The sequence below is a fragment of the Microtus pennsylvanicus genome, chromosome X (assembly GCF_037038515.1).
Source record: "Microtus pennsylvanicus isolate mMicPen1 chromosome X, mMicPen1.hap1, whole genome shotgun sequence".
In the NCBI taxonomy this organism is placed as follows: domain Eukaryota; kingdom Metazoa; phylum Chordata; class Mammalia; order Rodentia; family Cricetidae; genus Microtus; species Microtus pennsylvanicus.
The window spans coordinates 119255847-119268014 of NC_134601.1; the positions used below are offsets into that span (position 1 = coordinate 119255847).

General features: G+C 41.4%; 1 pseudogene; it reads right to left on the bottom strand.

Moving 5' to 3' along the window:
• Window positions 1–299: 299 nt before the first annotated feature.
• Window positions 300–1542, bottom strand: LOC142840726 (beta-arrestin-2 pseudogene; annotated as a pseudogene).
• Between the last annotated feature and the right edge of the window lie 10626 nt (window positions 1543–12168).

A 12168-nucleotide genomic window follows, 5' to 3' on the forward strand; every position in this document is an offset into this window, starting at 1 on the left:
ACTGGGAGGCAGAAGTGGTGACTTGGGGGGCGGGTTGGTACGAGGTGGAATGTGGGAGTTCTTTCTACCACTTTTCTCTACGATCAATCCTTATTTTAAGTGTTTCCTTCCCAAAGCTTCAGGTGCGCACACAGCTTACCACCCTAGGGAGCAGGGCCAGGGCAGCAGTGCTGAAGGCATAATACCCACTTTCAACAAGTCATGGGTCCAGTGCAAATCCTGGGTGGATGGGGGAGGAGGAGAGGCTGGGACCCCACACCCGAAGTGACAGTGGGACCTTGGTTCTGCCACTGCCTTTCCTAGCAGAATTGGTCATCACAGTCGTCATCCTTTATCCCCTTCACCCAAAGCTGGTCAAAATCCTCGAACACAATGTCATCGTCTGTGGCATAGTTGGTATCAAATTTGATGAGGTTGGTATCCACGGAGACATCTGTTTCCCAGGGTGCTGACTGGGGTCTGGAAAGGGTGATGTGGTCATGGGCTTGGGGTGCAAGAGAACAAAAGGCAGCTCCACGGAGACATCCCCGCCTCGAGACACCACCAGCTTCACCTTGACTCTGTAGGACACCAGGATTCCCAGCACCTCCTTGTTGGCTCCCTCCTTCACTATGGTGCTGGAAGCCAAGTTGGTGTCTTCATGCTTGAGCTGCCCTCCAGGGCGAGGCCACGCTTCTCCTGGTTGTCGCTGAGCAGAGGGGTGTTGGTGTACACCTTGCAGAATGTGGAACTGGGAGAACCTGGTCATCTTGCTCAAGCTGAGCCACAGGGCACTTGTACCGCGTGGTGCTGAAGAGGCAAATGTCAGCATACTGTCTCACAGAGACTCTGATTTTTCTTGACGGTCTTGGCAGAGTTGTTGGTGACATGGATGTTGACATTGAGTGGCTTTCTGTGGTAGTACAGCTCTTTGTCCAGGGAAGCCTCTAGGTGCAGGGACCTCCTGTCAGACATGAGGAAGTGGCGTGTGGTTTCAGCTGAGGGCTGGGGGCCGGGCGTCTCTGGAGCGAACTGCACCTTTCTGATGATGAGCTGCACAGAGTTCCTTTTGTGGCTTTTTTCTTCCAGTGATTTGGCACAAAAGGCACGGATCTCAAAGTCGACTACGCAGGCCTTCCCTGTGTCCTCTGGTCCTGGCTGCAGGGTGATGGACCAGGGTAAATTCTAGGGTATTGTGAAAAAAAGGGATGGACATGCTGGCCCAGCTTCGACAGCCGTCGGCCCTGTAGCCGGGTGGGGGGCCAGGGTGAGTTGGTATAGGGGGGAAGGCTTGGTATGTAGCGATGAACAGATCTTTGTAGAAAGACTGGCCCAGTACATCCAAGTCTTCTCGGCCATAGTGGAAGGCGCAGGTGAGGGTCACAAACACTTCGCGGTCCTTCAAGTAGTCAGGGTCCACAAGTACCAAACCATCCACGGGATCCACTTTGTCCAGGTGATCTACAAAGTCGCACTTGCCCAAGTACACGGTGAGCTTGCAGTTAGGGCTCCACTTCTTGAAGACCCTGGTCCCGGGTTTTTTCCCCATGGTGCACCCGCTCGCCTCCCTCCACCCGCGGTTCGCGGCTGGCTCGCAGCCTTCTTCTAATTTCTAAATTTAAATTTATTTTTTATTTCTCTGCACATATATGCGTGCATGTGCATGCCTGCACATGTCTGCTCCATTGCCCTTGGATGCTGTAAGATGGCATCAGGTCCCCTGGAGTTGGAGATACAGATGATGGTGAGCAGCCTGATGCAGGTTCTGGAAACCGAGTTCTGGTCCTCTGGAAGAGCAGCAATGATTCGTAAGCTATCTTGCCAGGCCCCTATTTATTTAAGTTTTAAAATATCTCTTTTGTGGTCAGGTAATGTAGATTTTGTGTACATAATCCTAGCCTTGTTTTGTTTTGTTTTACAGATGTATTTGCAGGGTGTTTTATGAAATAGTCTCTTACTGTCCTCAGACCCTTTCATCTGTGGTTTCTGTAGCTCTTTCCAATTTTTCATTTTGTAGATTTGTGATCACCTATTTTTCCCTTAATTACATTGACTTGTTATTTACTCATGTTGTTCTTAAACACATTTTGGGTGATTTATTTGTTAATAATACTGTTTTAATTCTGATTTTATTTTTAGACTTAATTAATTTCTCTCCTCTTTTCTTCAGCTGGATGCCTAATGAAATTTTCTTACTTTTCTTTAATTATTTATGACAGAACTTTTCTCCGAGCTCCCATTTATCTGTAGACTGTAAGTACTGATAGTTCTTCCTTTGTCGCTTCTTTTTGCTATATAGTATTGAAAATGTTCTCAAGAACTTTTGAGCTAATTTTAATTTTTTTCCAGGTTAAAAAGTTTTTAAAAGCTGTGATTAATTTCGATTTTCATTGTAATGTGTTCAGAAAGAGTCTTCTGACTGGGAGATGGTAGCTCACGTCTTTAATCCCAGCACTCATGAGGCAGAGGCAGGTGGATCTCTGTGAGTTTGAGGTCAGCCTGGTCTGCAAGAGCTAGTTCCAAGACAGCTAGGACTGTTACACAGAGAAACCCTGTCCTGAAAAACCAAAAAAGGGGGGTTTTCTGTACCAGCTCTGTCTTGGAAGCTAGCACAATATTTGTTGGCCTAACAGGCAGTTGCTTTCTCCAGAATACTAAAAGGAAGGTGTAGTCTATGTGTGCCCTGGCATGAGTGTGGAGGTCAGAGGACATCTTGCTAGAATCTCTTCTCTCCTTCCATCACGTCGGTCACAAGGATTGAACTTAGGTCACTGGGCTTGGCAGCAAGCACCTTTGCTGGATGAACCATCTCTCCGGCCCTAGTTTGTTTTCTTTCTACATGACAAATAGAAATTTTAGTAATTAACATTGTAATAAATGTTACAAGAATGTCCTGAAAAGTTTTAATATAGCTAACAAAAATGTAAAAAAGATCATTAATTAAAATCCTAGAGATTTCCTTCTAACTTGTGTTATTTCTTTCAGGCAGGAAGTATGACTCCACTTCTAATACCCTCATGTATTCTTCCACGAAGGCTTCTGCCCTGAGTGCCACTGGTTGTCCTGTGTCAGTCTGTTCACTTGTGTAACCACACTTAGAACCTCACCAACAGACAGCAGCGGTCAGTGTGGCTTTGCCATCAGGCATAACTGTAGGATGTTTTTTGCTATATGGCAAGTTTGCTTTTTTATATTATTGAAAATTCCCATTATTGTACTTTTAATAGTACAAATGTATGTGCTATTGTCCAAACATTTATCCCCTCCATCACTCTTCTTGAAATTTGATTGCTATTGTGTAGAAGGAGTGACGGGCTGTGTTCCCACCCAGCTCCCGCATGGCTAGCTTTATTCCCGAAATAACAACACACAAATTGTATTCTTTGAAACACTGCCTGGCCCATTAGTTTCAGCCTCTTATTGGCTAACTCTCACATCTTGCTTTAACCCATATTTAGTAATCTGTGTAGCACCACAAGGTGGTGGCTTACCGGGAAGGATCTTAACCTGCATCCATCTTGGAGAGGAGAGCTATGGTGTGTGTCTCACTGCCTTCTTCCTCCCAGCATTCTGTTCTGTTTACTCTGCCTACCTAATTTTTAACCTATTTCTATTAAAGGGCCAAGGCAGTTTCTTTATTAACGAATGAAAGTAACACATAGACAGATGACCCTCCTCCATCACTATTATAACTTTATTAAGAAGTAGAATTTGGGCTAGGGATGTAGATCAGTTGGTAGAGTGTTCCTCTAAAACACATAAGGCGTTGCTTCAATTCACATCACTGAATGAATCAGGCATGGTCATACACAGTGTAAGCCCAGCACTCAGGAGGTGGAGGCATGGGAATCAGCAGTTGACGTTATCCTTGGCTACACATTGAGTTTCAGACCAGCTCGAATTACATGAAACCCTGTGTCTTAGTTACTTTTCTACTGCTGTGATAAAACAGCATGACCAAAGAAAGCAATTTATAAAAGAAATTGTTTTATTTGGTTCATGGTTTGACATGGTTAGAGTCCCTGATGGCAGAGTGAAGGAACAGGTAACAGATCACATCTTGATCCACAACCAAGAGGCAGAGAGAGGGAGCCAAATGAGAATCATTTGGGCTTTTGAAAGCTCAAAGTCCATCCTCAGTGACACACCTCCTTCAATAAGGTCATACCTCCTAATCTTTCTCAAACAGTCCTATCAACTGGGGACCAAACATCCAAATAAATGGGGACCATTCTCATTTTTTTAAAGAAAGAGGTGCCATTTCTAAGAGATAATGAGACCATGAAAGCTACGTCATGGGTAGGTAGGATCAGTGCCACTACAAAAGGTCGATTTCAGGCTGGAAGGTGGCTCAGTGGTTAAAGTGCTTGCCATAGGAAGCATCAGGACCAGAGTTGGAATCTCTAGAATCTTGTAATGTTGGGTGGGTTAGGCCATCTCTATCTATCTATCTATCTATCTATCTATCTATCTATCTATCTATCTATCTATCTATCTATCTTCTATGTATACCATCTCTAGTATGTGGAGACAGGGTAATCAGCTAGCTAGCAAGACTAGTGTATCAGTGAGCTCCTTGTTTGATCTAGAGAGCTTGCATTCGACAAATGGGATGGAGGAAGATGTGAATTATAAATATTAGTGATTAACTCTGCATCAGCATTAATACATAGGTGCCACATTAAGAAAGAAATAAAAGCACTTGAGGGAAGGAATAATAAGAGTACTTCCCTTTGGAGTCATTTAACCAAGAGTGAGTCCAGATTTGAATTGTCTACTTTATGCTCCCTGGGTCTTCCATCCTCTGTCTGTTGTATGATTTAAATCTGTGCCTGCCTAAATGCTGTCTTGTGTGTTACTGCTGTGGGCATGGTGTCTGTCTGTGACCCTAATAAAGGGCTTCTCTCTGTGTTTATTGACCATCATAGACACCATCACATGGGGGAAGGAATGGGATACTTTACAGAAATCTTTAACAAGAGTTTTATAAGGGTTTAAGTCACTGGCTCCAACTGATCTCAACTGACCTAGACAACAAACATTGTTGTTTACCAACCAATATCTACAGTGGCTGCTTTCAACATTTATGGTAGACTTTAGGAAGTTGCTTCCAACTTTTGTATTTTCTGCTTTTGGTAAATGATACACATGCATTTTCTGGGTCAGAGGCATGGAAGAGTATATAACTTAGATTACAGCTATGCATTAGCTTAATTTGTAAAAGTTGATCACAAGGGAAATCCAAGACAGGTAAGGTTGGTAGTTACATTGTTTCTTTAAAAGCAGGCTAAACAAACAGTTTGAGTATGCAGTAGGATGATAGTCTTTAGTCTTAAGTGACCTCAAGGTGTATTATTAACTCTGGCTGTGAGGTCCAGCAAAAGTTACACACACACACACACACACACACACACACACACGCGCGCGCGCGCATATAGAAGGGGCAAATTCGGCTCCTATTTTGATTCTCATGCCTTTCTGTCATTTGCTGTATGAGGATCTAAGGGAAAATGCAGACATTGTTTAGGTTTGGGAAGAAAAGAATAGCTTCAGCAGACATCAAACCAACTGACATCCTGACCTTATACATTTCAGCCTTCAGAACTATAAAGTAGTGCATTTTTCTTTATCAACTACTGAACCTTTGGTGTTATGCGATACTGACACAAAGCAGACTAATATAATCTCTGTCTTTAAAAAAATATATATTATGGGACTAGTGAGATGGTTCAATGTGTACAGACACTTGCCGCTCAGCCGAATGAGCTGAGTTCATTCCTTGAATCCACATAGCAGAAGGAGGACAACTTTTGCAAGATATTGTCTGACCTCTACACACTCACATGCACCAACATACACGCGCGAGCTCACACTCACACACAGAGAGAGCAAGAGCAAATAAATAAGTGTAAAAAACCTGCAAAAGACACACATATTATTATGCCTTTTCATAAAGATCAGTAAAGCTATTTTGCATTCCCCCTCACACTGATGCTAGGGATTTTTTTAAAAAACGTCTTCCTCTGCTACTCTGTTTTTCTGAAACGGTATCCCATGGGGAAGTGAGTAAAATTTGATTAAAACCCACAAAATAATGACTAGATTAAAATTTTATAATGAGCTTCTTTTATGTGCTAAGTAGGCGATGTGGCTGATGATAAGCATGAAAGAATGAAATCGGATCTCCATTCTCAGGAACCTCACGAGGCAGAGGAGCAGGTCCGTGAAAGGGAATTGGATGAATAGGCCTGCCAGTTGGATGGAACAGCGGAACTCCAGATTTCTTACTTGTTTGTGTGTTTACCTGGAGATTTGAAGACATTTGAGAAAATGATCTGCCTAGTTACTTGAGTGTCCAACATAATGAGCTCTATTAGGACATCTTCATAATAAAACACCATTGCCATGATGAGCTAGAAATTGCTGCCAAAATTTATCTGTGACAACCACATATTTAATTTATATTTTTCTCCAGCTCAATCTTTCTTTTTTGAATTTTTTAAGTTAAGTTGCTAGGAAAACAAGCTTATTTCCAAAAACTTTATTTTTACAAAGCAAAAGTTTGGTTTTAGAAAGGTAAGACAGTTTGGGTTTAGATTCTTTTGCCATAATTTATGAATAAAGAATAAAGGATATTTATTTTAGGGAATGTCATATTGGTATATGTTTTACATATTGCAGATAAGAAATTTACTATAATAACAAATGACATGGGCAAGAAAATGGAAAGTGATGCTGTCTGAATGGATAGCATGTATTAGAAGCAACTAGTCCCAAGTTAAGATTCCAAATGCTCAAGATTTGTGTAGCTCCCATTCTGAAATTTACAAATTGTAATCCCAGATGAGTATCTTTCTGCTTCTGTAAAATTGGCATGGGGGAGGGCATGGAGAGATGACTCAGTGGTTAAGAACATTTGATGCTCTAGCAGAGGCATTGATTCTTAGCATACACATCTGGTGACTTATAACCTCTAACTTCAGCTCCAGGGGATCTGCTGCCCTCTTTTGGCCTCCATGTGTATCAACACACAACTGGTGCATGTATACACATAGAGGAACACTCACTCTCTTTTTCTTTTTCTCTTTCTCATAAACACACACACACACATGCACACACACAATGTCTTTAAAAATTGGGCCTAAGGACCATCAGAAGGACTGAATGAAATTAGCATACAGAAGTCTTCATAATCTCAAACACCTTGCAAATAAGGTGCAATGAGAGGCAAATTAACCTCCTGAAACAGAAACCTTTTATCCTAGAGCTATGAGGTTCTGGTGCTGGTAAGGGTATAGTCAAAGTATAGCCTGAGGATGCAGTCAGCTCAAGACTCAAATGGGGGAAAATCTGCCTCCAGATTTTTCCATGTGATTGCTGGTAGGCTTTAGATCCTTAATTGCTGCTAATCAGGGGGATATTTCATTATGAGTGGTCCTACCCATGGGATGGATCAAAACAGACCAAGTAGCTTCATCAGAACATGTGAAAGAATGAGGCAGTGCATCAAGACTCAAAATTTGGAATAACAGTCTTAAATCTAGACTGCAATGGTTGTCCATAACTTTTGCCATATTCCATTCATTGTAAGTGAATGATCAGGGCAAGCCTGCATTTGAGGGAGGGACTCATATAAGGGCATGAGAGGATGATCGGAAGCTATCAGAAATGCTTAACTTTCCAGGAGTAGATAATAAATAACTTCCCAACACTAGGTGTGAGGGCTTTACACGCCATCATTCCAGTACTCAGGAGTCTGAGGTCAGAGGGTTATGAGTTTCAGGTCAGCCTGGACTGAACAGCAAGCTTTAGACCAACTGGGCTATACAATGAGATGAAACAAACAAAGAAATGAACAAAAATGATATTAAAAAATAAATGCAATCTTTGCGTATATGCATGCACATATATACAACATACATATTACATATATATATGTTTACATAATATAAATCCTTCCATACATAAGAGATGTCCAGTAGAAAGATATTTTCTACTTCAAATGTGCAATAAGTGCTATTTCTCTCACTCATTCATTACACATACACATTTAAGACATGGTCTTGAACTCACCATGTAGTACAGGCTAGCTATGAACTTAGGAGCTTTCTGCCTCGGCCCCACCTCCACCCCCACCCCCGAGTGCTGCCACCATGCCTGGATTCCACAGATATTTGTGAAGTGCTTGTATTTTTTAGAGATTGAGTTTATTGCTGAGAGCTTTGATAATGGAGAGGAAGACATGAGGCACAGAAAACATGTGTAGTCCAGTTGATGGGTATGAAGAAGTAGATGAATAACTCATCTTAGAAATTTGATGACTTTATTTTCAGAAGCATGAAGAGAACAGTTTTTCTTTTCCTACCCATTTGCTTTCTTTGATTTTCCCCCAATGAATAAACATCCTTATTCCAAGACCAAGCCATCCTTAAAAGTTTTTTTTGAGACACATCTGGAGTGCTGGGAATAGAATTATTAAACCATGTCCAATTTATGCAGTGCTGGGAACTGAATCCAGGATGTCAAGCATGCTTAGCAAACCGTCTATCAACTGATATACATTCTGATCTCCCCTCACCCCATGCCAAGGCACTATTACATACCAAATTTAGCAATTTAGCACCATATGTCTTCCCTTCTTCCTCTCACATCATTTATCTTCTTGCTGGTTTGTTCCCATCAGGATAGAAACAAATGGACATATCTCCCATCTTTAAAACGAGAATGCATTCTAATCCCCCAAGCCTTGTTTAACTACTGATTTCTCTTATTGAGAACCATTCTCCATGAAAGAGTTGCCTCCACTGCTTCAATTCCAATGATTCTTCCTCCTCCACCTCTCCACAGAATCACTCTTCTGATGTCATCAGTGATCCTCATCTCGCCACATCCCAGAGCCTCTCAACTTTGGCACTGTTGACATTCTGGGGCCTTGGAAAACCTTTGCTAAGGCAAGCAACCCCATGTCTTGTAAGGTGTTATCTAAATCCCTAAGTGGATGCCATTGCCATTTTCTCGATAGTGACAATTAATTAGCTTCCGGCATTGATGACTGTATCTGGGGTCTAATCACTCAGAATTGAGATGTGGTGTTGTCCTATAGTCAGTGCTCAGCAGATACCTACCTTACTTACTGCCTTTCACCAGCATGTACCACAGTCAGTCGCTTACTCTTCCTTTTTTTTGTGGTAGAATATATCCCACATAGAGCTTTTTTTTTTTCTTTTGGTGTTTCGAGACAGGGTTTCTCTGTAGCTTTGGAGTCTGTCCTGGCACTAGCTCTGTAGATCACGCTGGCCTCTAACTCACCAAGATCCGCCTGCCCCTGCCTCCTGAGTGCTGGGATTAAAGGCTTGTGCCACCACTGCCAGACAAAGCTTATCTTTTGAACCATTTTGCCTGTATAATTCCAGTGATGTTAAGCACACTAATACCTCCTAGCTATTCAAACTCTTTCTTCTCATAATTTTAGTAGCAATGCCCAGGCTTTCCTTCTCAGCCAAATGCCCTCCTCAATGATTCTTTTTTATTTTCAAGAAGTATAATTTTATTTTGGGAGAATAACTTTTCAGATTTTACTTATTTTATTGGTTTTATTGAGCTCTCCTCAATAATTCTTGCTGGCTATGTTTCAGTGTCTAAAGAACAACCATTGAGCACCTCTGGGACTCAGAACTCAAGCCTCATTTCTGCATCTATTTTATTTCTTAGGTAATCCCATAATCTAAATGACATTTAAGCCAATAACTTTCAAAATTGTGTCTTCAACACATCTCCTCAGAGCTTCAGCCATGCATTTTTAGTTGTCTACTCAACATGCACACTTGTGGCTGAATAACTCAGCATACTCACATCCTGCTAGCAATAACTTCCATTGTTTAACAAGGTTTCTCATTTTAGTTAAACACACCACCAGTCTGCTACTCAGGAGACAATCTAGACGTTATCCTTAATTGTCTCCTCTCTCTAGTATCTCCTATCCAAATATAACACAACTATAACTACTTGGTTTTACTCCTGTTGCTCATCTAAATTAAAGCCAATCTACAGATGCAGTCGTCAAAATGGTCTCAACATGCCATCATATATCTCCTCTGGTTCAGCTTCAGTATTCTGCACACAGCACTGAGAGTATCATATACATAACTGTGAATGGATGTATATGTGTGTGCACACATGGTCACACACATGCCCACCATTCTAGTAGCTTCCTTTCTCACTTGGGATTGAATCCTAACTTCTGTAATCCTGTATTAACTGGGGTCTGCCAACACTTTGACATCTTAGATCCTAGTGTCCAACTCTTTCACTTTGCTGTGGCCACAACAGCCTTGCTGTTGCTCCTCAAGGCTTACTTTGTTGCTACTGCAGGGCCAGTGCTCAGTACATCTGGTGTTTCCTCAGCCTGGGGTACGTGTCCCTGGGCTGTCACATGATAGATTTTCTCCTGTTATTTCTAGCCAAGCTATAATTTCACCTGATCATACCACGGAATAAGTGCCTCTCTCCACAGATGGCTTTTTAAATTTTAGGTAGGTTTGTTTATTTATTTATTCAGAGAAGGTCTCACTATGTAGCTCCCACTGGCCTAGAACTCTCTCTATAGGCTGATCTCAAGCACACAGAGATCAAGTTACCTCTGCCTTCCAAGTGCTGGGTTTAGAGGCATGTATCACCATCCTTTGTCCTAGGTTGATTATGTGCAGTTTCTTGTGTCTCTGTGGGTATGTACACATGACCATGGTGCCCATGGTAGGCAGAAGAGGGTATAGACTTCTCTGTAGCTGGAGTTATAGGAGATTGTGATCCAACCAATGTGCGTGTTGGGAACAGAACTCAGGCCCTCTGAAAGAGCAGCCAGTGTTCCCACTGTTGCACCAACTCTCCAGAGCCTGTATGCATGACTTCCCTCCCACAAATACCTAAAACCTGTTTGATGTCTTAATGCACACTTATTTGTGTACTCTCCAGTTTCCCCAGGAGTAATGTAAACTCCATGGGTGAAAATACCTTGGTCACTGCAGGAGGAAGTGGCTGTGTTCCATAGAGAGAAAAGAACCAAACAATGACAGCTACAAATGTTTGATTTCTTGAGTCATGGCTGAGAATCACTGCTCTAAGTGATGGTATATACATTGATACTAGACCACAGACAAACAATTTTTATTCTAATTTTTATTGTATTGAAGTTCAGTATTGTTTATACAAAAAACTGGTTCCTGTTACTGAAATTATATATATATATACATATATATGTATATATATATATACACACACACACATATATATGTATACTTTAGCATAGTGAAATCTTTAAATAAAAAGGCAAAATTACTTAATTCTTCACTGAAGCAAATAATTATCATAGGGAGAAACAAAAAGACAATTAAACAATTTGTTTTCATTGATGTTGGTGGGGAGGTGAGACATATTACATGTGCTTGAATTTATTATGATCAACTTACTTAAAACAAGTTCTCTCCCTAGGAAAAGACCTCATTTCCATTTTCAAAAATTTCTGCGACTATAGTAATTGAAAAACAGAAATACTACCAATAACGCTCCCTTTAAAACTAAGCATAATATTTGTTTTAGTATTTTTATGAGACTCCTAAGGGGAACAGGAGGATTGGGAACCCTGATTGCTCTTCGAGCAGATGAGGGAGGGTGACTTGATCGGGGGAGGGGGAGGGAAATGGGAGGCGGATGAGGGGGGGAGGCAGAAATCCTTAATAAATAAATAAATAAATAAAGACAAAAAAACCCAAAAAAAAAAGAGATAAAATCACGCTAACAAATGATAAACAATCTATTCTAGTTATTTTGCTATCACTTCTCACCATCATCAATACCGAGTTCCCAACAGACTGCCTTATCCGCTGGAACAACTGGTATGCTCTGTGCTTCCCTAACCTGACCCTGAGAAATGGAATATGGTATGATTCGGTCACGCAGGCTCAGCTCAGGGACTGATGGAGACCTTACACGTGGCATATGTAAGTGTTGAATGAATTACAGCCTGAATGATTGGGTGATGGAAACCTACTATTGTCAGAAGGATTCTGAAAAGTTCAAGTGCAGGTTCCAGTGTGTTATGTGGGAGCAGCTATGACGTTTGTTTAAAGTCAGAATGTGGAGGGCTCTGTAATTGATGTGTTATGAAACGGGAAGAGGTGACATTAATTCTAT